Source organism: Lissotriton vulgaris, chromosome 11 (genome assembly GCF_964263255.1).
Source record: "Lissotriton vulgaris chromosome 11, aLisVul1.2, whole genome shotgun sequence".
Classification (NCBI taxonomy): Eukaryota; Metazoa; Chordata; class Amphibia; order Caudata; family Salamandridae; genus Lissotriton; species Lissotriton vulgaris.
The window spans coordinates 102,947,693-102,963,005 of NC_141699.1; the positions used below are offsets into that span (position 1 = coordinate 102,947,693).

General features: G+C 48.0%; 1 protein-coding gene and 1 long non-coding RNA gene across 6 annotated transcripts in view; one reads left to right on the forward strand and one right to left on the reverse strand.

Moving 5' to 3' along the window:
* The window catches only part of GGT1 (gamma-glutamyltransferase 1), a 244,715-nt gene that overhangs the window by 178,429 nt on the left and 50,973 nt on the right, over nt 1–15,313 (reverse strand). The gene's annotated exons all lie outside the window — the stretch shown is intronic.
* LOC147679047 (uncharacterized) overlaps nt 1–15,313 on the forward strand; it is a 117,102-nt gene that overhangs the window by 698 nt on the left and 101,091 nt on the right. Inside the window, exon 1 of one of the 2 annotated variants that reach the window (XR_015300874.1) lies at nt 14,582–14,688. The exons of the other annotated variant lie outside the window; for it this stretch is intronic. This is a non-coding gene — a long non-coding RNA (uncharacterized LOC147679047). Of the gene's footprint in view, nt 1–14,581; nt 14,689–15,313 lie in introns of those variants that run through there. 2 annotated transcript variants of the gene reach the window in all.

Below are 15,313 nucleotides of genomic sequence, written 5' to 3' on the forward strand. Positions count from 1 at the left end.
ATGCCACGGGTAGCAGAAGTGACATCATGTGCCCTTTGACCCTGAATTACGTCACATGAAGTGACATTACAGGACATCTAACCAAATCACAGTAAGTGACACCCTCTGAAATTTTCAGTCATAAAATCAGAACATGTGACATGATGGAAGTGGATGGAAAGATATTACAAATACGAATTTGAATCTCCAAATGAAAAAAAAAAAAGCAAAACTCTTGCTGAAAATGCTTCACATATGTTGTCAGTGTCAAACACTTTTCTCAGATCTAGTGATGCATTAAAATAAAATGGTGCGAAGACTTAGATAAAATGCTTTACCATCAGGCTCATGGCCTTTCAATGACTTATGTATCTACTCATTATATACACATCATTTTTCACTGCTCATTATGTGAAAAAAGTGGGCAAAATTCAGACTTGTCCAGGGTAGGCGTTGGTGATCACTGTTGATTATAATAACGTGTTTTATATAGCACTTCCTACTAAAATTCTGTCATTTCTAACTACTGTAAATAACTAGTGTTCTTATTACCAAATGTAATGTTACTCGGTTTACTGACCTCCAGGGAATAAATGGCTGAGTCTGACAGCCGGGATTCAAACTCTTCAAAACGGTGATGTGAAGAGTATGCATGGCTCACTGCAAACATTCAACTCACTGAGATATACTGTTAGCTGAATTAATATGAACACGAACCCGAGAAAGAATAGTTGTCCATTGAAATACTCAAGTGTTGTAAGTCTGACGAAAGAGCTAAAACTAAGGCAGAGGGAATTTGAGACCGAGCGGATCAAAGCTTTCTTTAAATAGGCAATCATCTGCAATAATGAGTTATTTTAAAAAAATGTGCTTTTGGGGGGGTGGCCAAGATGGCGGCGAAATAGGATGTGGAATCCTGTCCCTCCGTCATCGCCAAGTATTAGCGTTGTGTTATCGCCCATCTCCGGGGCCATCCAACCCCACACGGGGGCTGAGCGACTTTGGTACCCAATCCTGCAATGGTGGCCTGACGACTTGTGATTGCGGGTCCTCGCGGCGTTGAGAACAGCGGCGCTGACCAGAGGCTACTTGGGACGTGGTGCGCCCTGGGGACGCCGCTCTGCAGCGTGGAGGTTCGTGGACAGAGGCTGTATTGAGGGTGAAGTGGACCTGCAGGCTTACTGATGTGGAGTGGAGACGACACGGACCGCCCAGCCACGGCGCCAGTTGAGAAGGACCCATTTCCTGATTCCTCCAGATGCAGGCCTCCGAGATAGAGGACGGTCTCAAACGTTGATCAGCTCAGCCTGCTGTGGCGGATTCCGGAGGCTTGAGCACGGTACTGGGGCTGGATTATTCTGCTGGCCCTCTACTGCGGACCACACCGTTGCCTTCCCTCCAGGTTAGGAGTAGCTCCAGCGCTGCACCCTCGCTCAGACCGCCAGAGCTGTGAGAGGTGAGCGGGCGTGGGGTACAGTGCAGCGCAGCCTGGTAGAGGTGCTCCATGGTCCGTAGATCGACCGATGGAGGGCCCTGTGGGAGCGTTACTCCCGCCTAGTCATAGCAACGACCTGTCTGGGGGCCTGAAGCGCTTGAAGCCGCGACCACTGCTGGGGTGCCTAGCCACGAACTGAGAAGGGTGGTGCCCCAGCTGTGTATGTGCCAATGTCACGGTGCCCCCCGCATGCTAAGCGGGCCCACCGGCATTGTACACCTGGTCAGTGGAGCAGAGGCTCTGGCAAGGTGCAGGGCGGAATTCTCTTGCTGGCCCTCTGCTACGAAATGCAACATCGCCTTCCCCCAGGCTAGGAGTAGCTGAAGCGCTGCACCCTTGCTCAGACTGCCGGAGATGTGAGAGATGAGGGCGCGGGGTACAGTGCAGCGCAGCCTGATAGAGGCACTCCGCCGTCCGTAGATCGACGGACGGAGGGCCCTGTGGGAGCGTTACTCCAGACTCGTCAAAGCGACGGCCTGACTGGGGACCTGCAGCGCTTCAAGCCACGGCTGCTGCTGAGGTGCCTAGCCATGGACTGAGAAGGGTGGTGCTCCAGCTGTGTATGTGCCATCATGGCGGTGCCCCCCGCATGCCAAGCAGGTCCCACCGGCATTGTATACCTGGTCAGTGGTGAGGAAGGAGGCCCCTCCCGCCCCTGCTTGAACTGAGGAACCATGCAGCCTTACCTGCCCGGTGGCTCTGGGACGGCACTGTCGACGAGCGCTCCCTCCCGCGACGCAGTGAGAGATCTGGACCCCCAGGTTTGTTGCTCCCTCGGACTCACGCAGAACACATGGAACTGTTGCGGGGGGCCACGTGTGAGGTTAGCCCGGTGACTAGGCCCCTACAATAGGTCGACTGCACGCTGTAGGAGGGAGAAATCACTGAAGGAACTACTCACAAAGAAACAGGGGTCCGCCGCCACGACTGGCGAGAAAACCCAGGACATGGCGGACAGCGACGACTCACCTGCTACTAAGGCTTTCATGCTAGAATTCTTTGCTGCGATAAAGGAAGACATTCAGGAATTTAGGGGCCAGCTCGCGGCAGACCGCAGAGAAGTGAGGTCCTGCTGAACTGATCTCGGCCGAGAGTGCTGAACTGATCTCGTCTAAGAGGTAGACGAGATCAGGGGACGGGTGGCCACGCTTGAGGAGCACGATGTTAGCAGAGAAGACGATCTCCACCAACTGCAACAAGATATGCTGCGCCTCTTGGAGCAGCGCCTTGATCTTCAGGCCTACGCTGAGAACTTGGAGAACTGCTCCCGGTGGAACAACGTATGGATCAGAGGCGTACCATGGAAGGAAGAAGGAGACTATCTCAGGGTCTATGTCGAGGCTCTATTCCAACAGGTCCTAGGAGGGTCTGAGGCAATTGACATCAAGATGGACCGAGTTCATAGAGTGGGCCTCCCATGGGGTAGCAAAGTCCCACCGCCTGACATCCTCGTGTGCGTACACTATTTTCAATTGAAAGAACGTATCCTCCGGAGGGTGAGGGAGATACAGCCCATACAGTTCCCGGGCCAAACACCGGTCCTCTTTCAGGACCTGGCGGCTTCCACGCGGCAAAAGCAACGAGAATTCAAGGTGGTGACCTCCCATCTCCAGGAGAAGGGTGTTCCCTACTCGTCGGGTCATTCCTTTTGCATTGTTTTTAAACACCACGGGAAGTTGCTGCAGATTTGCTCGCTGACAGAGGCACTAGACGTCCTCGGTCTAGAGAATACATATGGATCGGCCTGGGGACCGGGACCCCCGCCGTGCGCCGCGATGGCAAAGACTGGGGGAAGGCATCACCCGCCACGAAGCCTGATCAAGCCACGAGAGATGAAGAAAGAGAAGCCGTGCTCGCATCACTGTCGCAGGCATAACACCATCCAGACACTCCCTGAGGTGTGCCCATGCCTCCTTCGAGATGGCCACCTAGACAGGTGTCGGGGGCACAGGAGAACTGTTCTGGGAAGATAATTGACGGATCCTCGGCGGGCGGGTGGGTACGACTCCATCTACTATGAATTGGGCAGCTGCTCTGTCCATGACCCACTGGAACTGTGATACACCGAGGACTTTAGTCATGCCTACTCCTTAATGTTTGTTATGACATTGTGTTTTTTCTTTGGAGTTGGGTTTGTTGGGGTTAGGTTTCTTATGGGGTTCTCTAGGCGATCCTTACACCAGCTAGCAAGCATGCTTTACCTACGTGAGATGACAAGGAGGTTATTGCACTGGGCAGCTACCCGAGCCATGTCTCCCTGGGCTCGTCTTAGATTGCCGGTCTTTGGCCATGATCAACCTCTGATCATCTTCTTGGAGGGGATGTGGGGGGGGGGGGGGTCAGTTGTTCCGATTGTTATTTGGAGATTCTTTTATGTTTCTGAAGCTGATCGGTTCAGGCCTGGTCTTGCAATGCCTTTTCAACTTTTGTTGTCCTGTTCGGAGGTTGGTTTTCTTTTTGGGGATTGGGTGGGTTCTCTCCTCAGTGTGTCCCTTTTTTAGTCCCATGAGCAACAGTCGCGTGCCCCTGCCCAATTGCGTCCGCCACACCCTCTCTGCCCTCTCTCTTCCACGGGCCAACGTGTGCCCCCACAGAGCCCTTTCGACCCCTTCCTTACCATCTGGATCTTAAAATAGTTAGCCTTAACGCCCAGGATCTGAATAACTCAGTTAAACGGAAGGCGGTTCTATCCCTATTGGAAAATTCCAGGGGAGACATTTGTCTCCTCCAAGAAACCCATCTGCTATGCACGGATACCCACCGTATGCGCCACAGTCACTTTCCTCAACAGTTCTGGTCCTCTGCAAACAGCAAAAAGGGAGGGGTATCCATTTTAGTGGCCAAGCATTTTAGAGGATCAATTGTGGGACTTGTTGCAGAAATCAAAGGGCGCCTCCTAGCGCTGCAACTACACTTAGGCTCGTTACCCTGCACTATTGCTTCCATTTACTCCCCTAATGGTCACCCAGGGAAGTTCTTATTAGAGGTATGGGCTGAGGTACTGCACCCTCTTGACCCTGTGGTGGTATCGGGGGGCGATATTACCCTTGTGATGAACAGCGAACTGGATCGCTCTGGTTCTCGCACCAGGTGCGCCGGCGCTTTATCTGCGAAAGGGGGGATTGGCTGCACGAAGTGGGGATTAGAGATGTCTGGCGCTGTCTTCACCCAGACGAGAAGGTTTTTTCATATTACTTGGCGGCACACAAAACATATGCCCGCCTTGACCACTTCCTCGTTACCCCGGCTGCCTGGGCCTTAGTTACGGAGTCCACCATTTAAGCGAGGGCCCTATCTGACCATGCACATGTTACCTTATCCCTGCGCTTTCCCATAGAACGTTCTGCTTTCACGTCGCGTTGTCCCCAGATGTAGTCGCTTACATCAGACGATGTATTACTGATTATATTGCAACGAATGATAGGGACGACACACCGCTCTCCTCGGTATGGGCAGCGCTTAAGCCAGTAGCGCGAGGAGCTCTCATTGCTAAAGCCGCCTATGAGAATCAGACCAGACGGGCGAAACGCGCAGAACTTGAAGCTACCGTCAAAGAATTAGAGGTCCTACATAAACGCACGGGTGCCCCCCCGGATTATGGTGGCAGCTGGAATAGGAGCGCTTTCAGCTCCATCGTCTGGATCTTGACCGGGCTGAACATGCTGTGGTTCGCCTGAAACACAAGTACTTTGTTGGCTCCAATAAGGGAGGCCACATGCTGGCGCACTGCCTGCGCAGTCAGCAGAAGGCTCACTTGGTTAAATCACTACGCGATGAGACAGGCCAACTCCTCACTGGTGACACTCACATAGTTTCAGCCTTCCATTCTTTTGATCAATCCCTTTAAGCGGCTGATCCCTCTTTGCTACCCGACCCCACCGAATACCTGAAAGAAGCTGCAGTGACACCCTTGCCTGTGGGCGAGGCTGAGGCCATGGATGCGCCTATCCGTATTGAGGAAGTGATTTCAGCGATCGCCCGGCTGAAATTACAGAAAGCCCCTGGACCCGATGGCTTCAGTGCACTTTTTTATAAAACCTACTACTCTGAATTTGCCCCTTTGCTCACACGTCTGTTTAATTAATTTGCAGACTCCAGGTCACTCACTCCCTCCATGCTACAAGCATTGATCTAGTTTATCCTTAAGCCAGGTAAGGATCCAGACCTTTGCAGTTCCTACCGGCCGATCTCCTTATTAAACATAGATGCAAAGCTGTTTTCCAGTATCTTCGCACATTGGCTGAACCCCCACATGCTGGGCCATGTCGATCCGGATCAGTCCGGTTTTATTCCAGGACGGCAGTGCGGGGACAATACCAAGCGCATTTGTCATCTAATCGATAAAGTACAGCTGTCTAAAGAAGAAGCCCTTCTTCTAAAGATTGATGCGAAGAAGGCCTTTGACCGGGTGCACTGGGTGTACCTCTTCGCCACTCTGGAGTACTTTGGCCTAGGACCCCGGTTCCGACATTGGATCGCGACATATACAGCGCCCCCCCCAGGTGGCTGTTCGTGTCAACGGCCTCCTCTCTGATCAGGTTGCAGTGCGGCGGGGAACGCGACAGGGTTGTCCCCTCTCCCCCCTACTTTTCGCTCTCTATATTGAGCCTATGGCCCAAAGCCTTCGTGACGACCCTCTAACGCGAGGCATCCCTTTGGTTTAAACTGACACCTCATTAGCTTATACGCAGATGACATCATCTTTTCAGTTGCGTACCCCCTATCCTCTCTGCCGGCCATTATGCAAGACCTTATGACTTTGTCATTTTTCTGGCTTCAGAATCAACATGCAGAAATCTCAAGTACTCAATCTTACTTGCCAGCTCACAGTTGCGGCTCTCCGGACTCGCTTCACCTTTGACTGGGTCTTGGGAGGAATCACATACCTTGGTTTGACCCTCCACAAAAGTCTTACGAAAACAGCGGAGGTGAACTGCTCTGCTCTGATAGCCAAGATCTGCGCAGATACACACCAATGGCGTCACCTGCCCCTGACGTGGTTTGGGAGACTGTCCGCAGTTAAAACGAACATCCTACCGCGTGCCTTATATTTTTTCCAAACATTGCCACTAGAACCCCCGCCCCATGCCCTGCGACAAATACAATCATCGATTGAGAGCTTCGTCTGGGGCCCAATCTCACCACGATTACAAAAAAAACAAGTCCAACGGCCTAAGAACAGCAGGGGTCTAGCCTTCCCTAACATCACTCGATACTTGGTGGAGTGGAATTGTCCCATGACAGAGAAATACTGGGACTTTATGGACCAAACGGTAGTGGGCCATCACATCTGGTGGGACGTCTGGTTGCTGAAACCGGCCAGCGCTTGGGGGCTCTACTCATCGCCGGTCACGCGTCCCACCATGCTTGCATAGGACAGGGTCTCTCGGAGGGCCGACTAGACCACATTCCCCTCTCCCGTGACTCTGCTTTTTTCGAATCCCGCCTTTCCACCTGGATTAGATAACAGGTCCACAGCACATTGGGTAGCAGAAGGTTGTAAACACATTTGGCACTTATTTGACCTTAAGGGCCGTTTCCCCTTTAAGGACCTACAATCGGACTACAAATTGCCCGCCACTGATCTTTATTTACACTCCCAGATGATACACTGGATCTCTGGTGGCGAGACGCGCCCCTCGGCTTTCCGACCAATAAAGCAGTTTGAGAGATGGCTAATTAATAAAACCGACGATAAAAGTCTCATCTCTGAAATCTACTCCTTCGTTACCTCGGCCCTCCCAAGAACTCGCACTGCGGAACAGAAACGCTGGGAGACGGAACTAGGGTGCGCACTGTCTGGCAAGGAGTGGGAGGGTGTCTTTTATCGGGCACACCACACATCATACTCCTCGAGCCACACTGAAACAGCTTTCAAGATTGCGACCTATTAGTACTACACCCCTGATAGACTGACTAAATGGCAATCTCAATGCGATGGCCTCTGCTGGGAAGGGTGCGGTAGCCCTGGGACACTCCTTCACTTACTCTGGCATTGCCCAAAACTAAGCAGCTTTTGGGAACAGATACTGGATGACATTAATCTGACCTTTAACACCTCCCTCCCCCAGCGCCCTGCTTACACTCTCTTGGGCCTCCCTAATGCGATAACCTTTCCCCTGCACTCGACTAGAGGGCAGCAGATGGCGCTTGCATTGAACGCTGCACATAGGGTAATACTAACGAGGTGGAAATCGGGCAAGGTACCAGATCACACACATTGGTTGCACCAACTATGGAATCTTCTAGCAGTGGAGAAGCTTTCAATGGCTGCTGCAGGGAAGAGTAAAGACTATGCTAAAACCTGGGCCCCTTTCTCAACTATTCTCTCCACTGAATTCCGAGAATTTACCTGCCCACAATGCCTCCGTATCCTGAAATTAGTTCCAGAGGCAGCCGCAGTCACCCCATGAGAGTGTGTATTATTGCCTCCCTCATTCTCTCAGACGTTGTGGGCCGGTAACAAAACCCAGTGCGCATAGGCGGACATACAACCTTACCTTTTTGTTGTTCTTTTCTCACGGAGGAGAGGCGGTGGGGAAGGGAGTTTTTTCTTGTTGGTTTTCCTAATTGTTTCTAGATTATTCTTGGATTTTGTTCAGTGTTAAAACACGTAATACTATCTAGAGCCTACAGACCTCAGTGTGTTGTCATACAACTGTCTTCGACCTATCACTTTTTTATCTGGCAGAATGGCTCGACCACAGCAGTACCTGGCTGTCACTATCCCCCTTTTGGACGCTGCTGGGCCGGATGGGTTGTAGGCGACATGCTGTGTTTAACTTTGAAGGCTCCACTTTGATCCTCGCTTTGCTAATACAGCCAGAGTGCAGACAGCCGGCCCGCTGGGTTGTAGGCGACTTCATCCTGTTTCTATGCCTCGTGTTCTATCAATAAAACACATTTAATACTAAAAAAGTGCTTTGATTGTGGCAGACTCAGATAACTAGTGCCATTCATTATGCAGCAGCCGTGAAGTAATTTCATACTGGAATATATGTATCCCTTTTTATAATAATAAGCTGGGATTCACTCCTCAAACACAGCATTTCAATGGAAAGTTCTGGTTCAGCAGGATTCAAAGCAACAATTATGTTAAAAGAGACTGTGCTTAATTTGACCTGGTGGCTTCCGTTCCCCGGCACCAGCACTTAATTGTCAACACCAGCACTTGTGACAGTCTGCCACATGGTGGCACTGTTTGCTTAAATTAGAAATGAGCACAACAACAGTTGTTTATTAATTAAATATACCTTAAATATGGTTAATACCTGCCACCGAAGCCATTCTTATAGCTTTGGGAGCCTGTAATAGTCTAAACTGGCACACTTGGAGTAGCAGGATGTGTAATAGTTGTGTTAAAACAGTCATTGGCTGTGCTGGCAGGGGCAATTGGTGGTGCAAGCTGCAGTGGCCTCATGACGAGGTCACCGCCGCTCATAATTATGGGTCTTCGGGAACTCGAGGTTTGGGTGGGAGTTTCTGTATGAATCAGGATTAGAATGTTTTTGGGAATACAACACCCCAAAGTTCCTTTTCCATAGGCATCCAAAAAGCATTGTGAACTTTACATGGGGTAATGGCTATGAAATGATGAAAACTATGTGAAAATCAATGGCAAACGGCAATTTCATCAGTTATTCCTCATTCCCAAGTTAAAAAAAGGTTATATGGTGTGGTAGTACCACACCCTGGAATTACTGTTGTCCGTGGTGTGAATAATTTAGGATGCCTCATTACCCAAGCAGCGGTTATCCATCAATAATCAGATGAGACCCCTAGTTTGTTAAATATTTGCCACTTCAATAGTACACTCAGATCAAGCATTAAACACCCTTAGCCCAACAAATACATAACACATTTAACAAACCTCCAGACCCCATCCTGCATACCAGGCTCCAAGCCATCTACTTGGCTGAGAGATTTCCATCTCAATGGCAAATCTAGATCAAGTTAAATATGCATCTAAACTTTGGCCAACAATGCACTTTGGAATTACCCCCAGACGCCCTGTTTGCACAACACTGCTCCACGCTATGTTGTTAGTTGGGTATTCCCCGTATAACTGTATACTTATTAACTATCCTGATGAAGTTAACTTAACACCCCCCCCACCCCCACACACACACACGAAATCCACTTTATGGTCAAAGATTTCATGAAATCACACAACCACCTGAGCTGAGCAACAGATAACAGTAGACTACAGCAGAATAAAAAGAAGAGGCAATGTTCTTCAGCACAAGGGGTGGGCGGAATTTGCATAATTCCGTTACGCAAATCTCTGCGAAACGGTAAAAAAATCTCTGCGAACACGCAGAAATTCCGCGAATACGAGGAATTGTTTGTTCGAGATGCGTTTTTACTGTTCGCAATCGCTGTTTGCGTGCTCGGGGGGAAATATCTCACAAACACACATTTTCTGAACGCAAACAAGCAAAAAATTTTGCGAAGTAGTGGAATGCAGCATTTTGGGCAATTTCGCATTCTCCGAGGAACGCGAAATTACCCAAATTCCGCGAACGGAGCGGAATTTACCGCCCAGGCCTATTCAGCACACATATTCATTGCACACAGAACAGAACCTGGCTGGTCATTCCTAATCTAAGCCATCACTGGCAATATACTAATCGACCTTGACGCCGCCAGCTGTTATCCAATATGACTCTCACCTCAAACAGTGCAAAACACAACCATAAACAGTTCCAGCAGACCACTCTACTGGAGTGTTCCGGAACCAGAAAGATCCTGTATTTCAAAGGTGCATCAGTCGAAATATTTGTGGGTAGCCGTGTCAGTGGGTCCTTCCAATGAGTGCAACATGCCAGGTAGGGGGTGGCTTGATGGTAGACTTGTCTTTGTGAAGCCTGGGGTAAAAACTTGAAAGGGGGACCCTCTGGACATTTCGTCTGTTTTTTGCCATGTGCCAGAAGCACCAATTTCTTATGTGTTAAACTACTCTAGGGAAAGAAAAAATATGGGACCTGAATTCAGTAGTGTTATGGCCATGTGTAGTAAGGACGTACAGTAGCCGAAGTGCAGGTAAAGATAATTTATTTAGTCTTAGGTAGCGGTTGGAAAGTTCATATAGGGCAGCCCCACCCGAAGCAGTCTGCCTGCTGCTCAGCCCATACTCAGACTGTCGCACTTCAGTATCCAGGCACCCAAACATTCCATTCCGCATCAGCACATGGACATTCCACGTAGCACATTCACACTGGCTGTGTAGCTAGTGAGAAAGCAACAGGATCAATACATATACAGGATCCTATATATCCTCCCCCTTAATAGAACACAAAAATGAAACTGCAAAACTGAATACAGTTTTACCAAGAAGAACCATAAAAAGAGAAAACACACTAAAGTACAAAAATGCAAGAAGGAATAAAGCATAAACCAGAAAGAGCCAAAGTAGATATACAATGAAAAACCACAGTAAGCATTAAAGAAAAATATAAAGAAAATGCACAGGAAAACATACAAGAGAAAATGAAGAAGATGCAATAGATAAATGTACAAGATACAATGAAGAAGAAGCAATGGATAAATGTACAAGATAAAATGGAGAAGAAGATGTATAAACAAATATCCAGGGATAAAATATCACACATCCTACCCCTCTATGAATTTTTTAAAATATGGAATAAAAAAATGGCAGAAGAAAACTTTCTAGATAAAGCACACAATCGCACCTATGACTACCACCAACCACACCCACTGGCCAGACAGGCATGAAAGGAGGCACAACACAGCAAGAAATGAACTAGCCGTATGAACGACTGAGACACACATGTATAATATAAAAGTAATGGGTGTAGTACATCTTACCAAACGTCCCCAAAACAAAAGCAGTGGTGTAACCTGTAGCAACAGGTGACACTCACAGCCAACCAACATCCTAGAGTAAGGAAGAGTAGAGAAAACTGTGAAAATGGGTGAATCCCACCCATACAGCCACTCCTCACGTGAGAGCAGTAAACAAAATGCGTGAAAATGGGTGACTCCAGCCCGGTGTGCAAAGCCCATAGGGCTAAAAGGGCCCCCCCCCCCCCAATCATGCGTCTCAGCCCAAGCTGCTGCAGTTCGAGCTGCTGTGGGCTCGGCTGGGCAGTGTCTGGAGTCTTATCTCCGGCACACCCAAGTTTTTCACAGGTCTTTAAAGACCATTTGCATATTTACATGCCTTTGTAAACTGGTTGCCGAGGCTTAGTTTTTTTCTGGTTCCAATACCCCCTGTTGCCCCCACTCTGCCTATTCCTTACATTTGTATTTTGCATTTACTGCCAAAGTGTGAGAATGTATTTCATGAAAAGGAATATAAAGTAGGTGTGTCAAAAGAAAAATGTCCGCCTATGTTGTTTAAAGAGCCTGCAAAGACCTCCTCTTGACACTAAATTGGGTTATAAATAAAAAAGTATGAATTCATTTGTAATGCGACTGTTCTGTCTTTGTTCCCTTTAATTATCAGTTATGGATCATTCAGGCAGCCCTAGAACACAATTAAAAGTGATTTCTATTCATATTTCCTGTTCGAAGAATGCACAGATAAGTGCTGAAAATACAGCTTTAGGTGTTTATTTTTGTACGGTCTGGGATATCAAATTAATGAGCTGGCAACTCTAATCATAAGACTGGACTTTTTTTGCAGGATCGGCACATTATTTATTTCCTCCACCCCCAGTCCCTGATAAATGCCATAATAGCAATAGTTTAACTTCTATCTGAAACCCTACGCCACTGTCAATTACATGCTGAGTTACTTCAAGTGTCTAAGAATGCACCCTGCATTCAGAAAACTCACTCCTTACTCTCACCCTTCACTTTCACGCTCACCCTACACTCACAGCGATCACCATGCACTCACACCATTCACCCACTCCCCCTGCACTCACAGTGATCACTCTGCACTCAAAATGCACTTGTGCTGTTCACACTCTACCTCACTCTGCAGTCACACGAGCACACTACTCACCCTGCACTCGTGACACTTCACTTACCTATCCCCCTCACTGCTCAATCTACAATTTCACTCAAACAAACCCATCACTAACCATGCATTCATTCTTCCCACGCTTCCATACCCAAATTCATATGGTCACCTCACTCACCCTGCAGTCACTCCTCTTACCCTACTCTCACACTAGTTCATCGCTCACCGTGCACTCACATGGGCACTCCTACCACCCACACAGCTCAGAGGGATAATGTGCCTGCTAGAAAGAACGTCTACCATGCAGATCACAGAACTGTGTGCGAGTTAACTAGGAGTAGCGCTATAAAAAAATAAAATGTTTGTCAGAAATGTGCTATAGATAGATGAGGTGCATTGTTGGGGAGTGGTAGTGAGGGTATTCTTGGAGACGGAGGAAATGGGGGAGAAGCAACAAAAAAGACAGTTGCACCATGTGCGACCAGTGCTAGTGCTAGCCCTGGCTGGGAGTGTTTGCACCCCGAAGTTCGGGTCTAATTGCACCCCGGACTCCAGCCCATATAAGCACTCCTAACCTAAGGACGGTAAACAAAAGACGTAGCACAGGGTGACTTACACACCGTCAAATAAAATGTTTAGCACAGGGTGACTTATACACCGTCCAGTCATTCCCACTTGTAAGGGTATGAAACCGGATCTGTATAAATAGGACTAGTTCCCAATGGACACCCAGAATGTAAAGGTCTAAAGTGTAAATTGTGGAAATAGAACTTACACCCATTTCCATCCCTCATGTAAGGGTGTGTAACAGCAAATAAAGAAAAAGGTGAAAGCCATCCACCTAGAGATCCTTAATGTAAGGGTAAACAAATAGACGTTGAAAATGGGCAAATCCCACCCATAACGCAATCCCACATGTCAAGGATAAACAAACTTCAATTTAACAATGCAGAGAAGATGTAGTGTAAAATGTCAGCATAACTCAATAGCGTAAACTGTGAAAAACTTGCACTCCAAGCAATAAAATTAAAGCCCAACACCACGCATGCCCACAGTATACGCAAAAAATTAAATAAAAAAATCACACCACCTCAGTAGCGACACTAATGCAAACTTGTGCACAGAATCAGAACAAAACATTGTGGAAAAAAAATCTGCTAGACTGTGAACAATACAGCAAGAGCAGAAAAGTATGACATTGCAAAGCAGTAATGTATGACGAAAGCTGTAATGTATGGCATTAAAAGGCATTTGAAACAGTGACAAAATCAGGCACACAAAAATTTTGATTGTACAACAGCAGAATATACCGGTGAGCAACCTCTCACCCATCTATTGCACACTGCCTAAAACAATGTCTTGTATGCACCTCTGACCTGAAAAAAGAGTCCAGGGAAAGCCCATCACCTCTCCAATCCAAAAAGTCTGGTAGAACCCCAAAAGTAATGAACAAAGGTAATTCTCCATCCTTAAAACCGGCAAATTACTGCAAGATTTCCACGTTACCAAATGATCCAAAGCAGCAGGAAATTTGTGCTCGAACATGACCTGCTGATTGCGGGCTGCCCCGGGTCCACGAAGGGGGCCCTCCTAATAGGGCGTCCCCCCCTTAGTGCCACATGATTGCACATGTGGCAGCCGCCTAGTGTTTACGACCCCCTAAGGGTCCGCATCACTTCCGGGCAGGAGTGGGTGAAGGGAGAGGTACATATACCTCTCCCGCCCACTGGGAGCCCTTTTTTCCTGCTGCCCCTCCCCCAAATCTAGTAAACACCATTAGCTATGGCCACAGTGTAATTTGGCTCATCAGGTGGGCAGGCGGCGAGCGGATGCTTGCTCTGGGATCGCCGTAAGATAACCCACCATTTTGGCATATTTGTTATGCAAATAAACCTGCAGCAGTTTTCTCCACAAAGAAGGTGTCTTGTCTGTTTATTTCTCCAGGATATTGCTTTGGGGGGGGGGGGGGGGGATGGGAAGTGTTGCCGATATTGACACTATGCTTAGTGTCATAGTAAATTGCCAAATCGAAAACCACCGATTGACGGAGACCATCTTTTTAACTTTTGAAACTAGAATCCTCTGTGGTAAAAGCGCTACACGATAACCAAAACTGGGAGTCGTGTGTGATACAAATATGCGCTTTGGATCATCACACTGTCATCCTCTTCCATGATGGCAATCAAAGATGGCGGAACGCACATGACGGCAGCTCGTGCCCCTGGATGAGAAGCGACATGTTGAGGATCTTCTTGCAGCACCATCATGCAACACTGAGGCAATGGTAAGGGCTGTGCGTGCAGCAAACACAACAGTGAGGGGTACGCGTGATGCATTTTCAAACAAAACACGCTATCCGACACTGAATTTGGCCTCAAAACAGCAGTGTGCAATTACCAAAACATGCAAAATTCCTACACATTGCTGATCCGCCACCATCTCATAAGGATTCATCAAACAGTACATACCGCTGCTGGGTTTTTGCAGTGTCATAAAAGTTGAACATGCCATTATTTAAGCTTCTAAATGCCGCTTCCAACATAAACCCTGGGAATCATACACTGGTGTTGGCTTTCACATAAATAGTTTCACAATGCAGTAAGCCCCCAGACTGAATTCATGTCTTCTCCACAATCCACCAGGCTGCATGCTTATCTGCTATGTATTAAACCAATGAGGATTTATGCCCAAATCCATTCTAAGTATACTCCAATGTGCAGGCAGAGAGTGTTCATTGACAGCATAAGCAGGCTCCAACCGTAAAACGCAAAATGGCTGATCGCAACCAATATTGTAAAAGTTGTTACTGGATAAAAGAGAATAAAATGATGTGACCAGACACATGCTCTGCCTGGGGCTGACTGAAGTAGAGGTCACTGGTAAGGCTGTAAAACGGTAGAGCGTTGCGT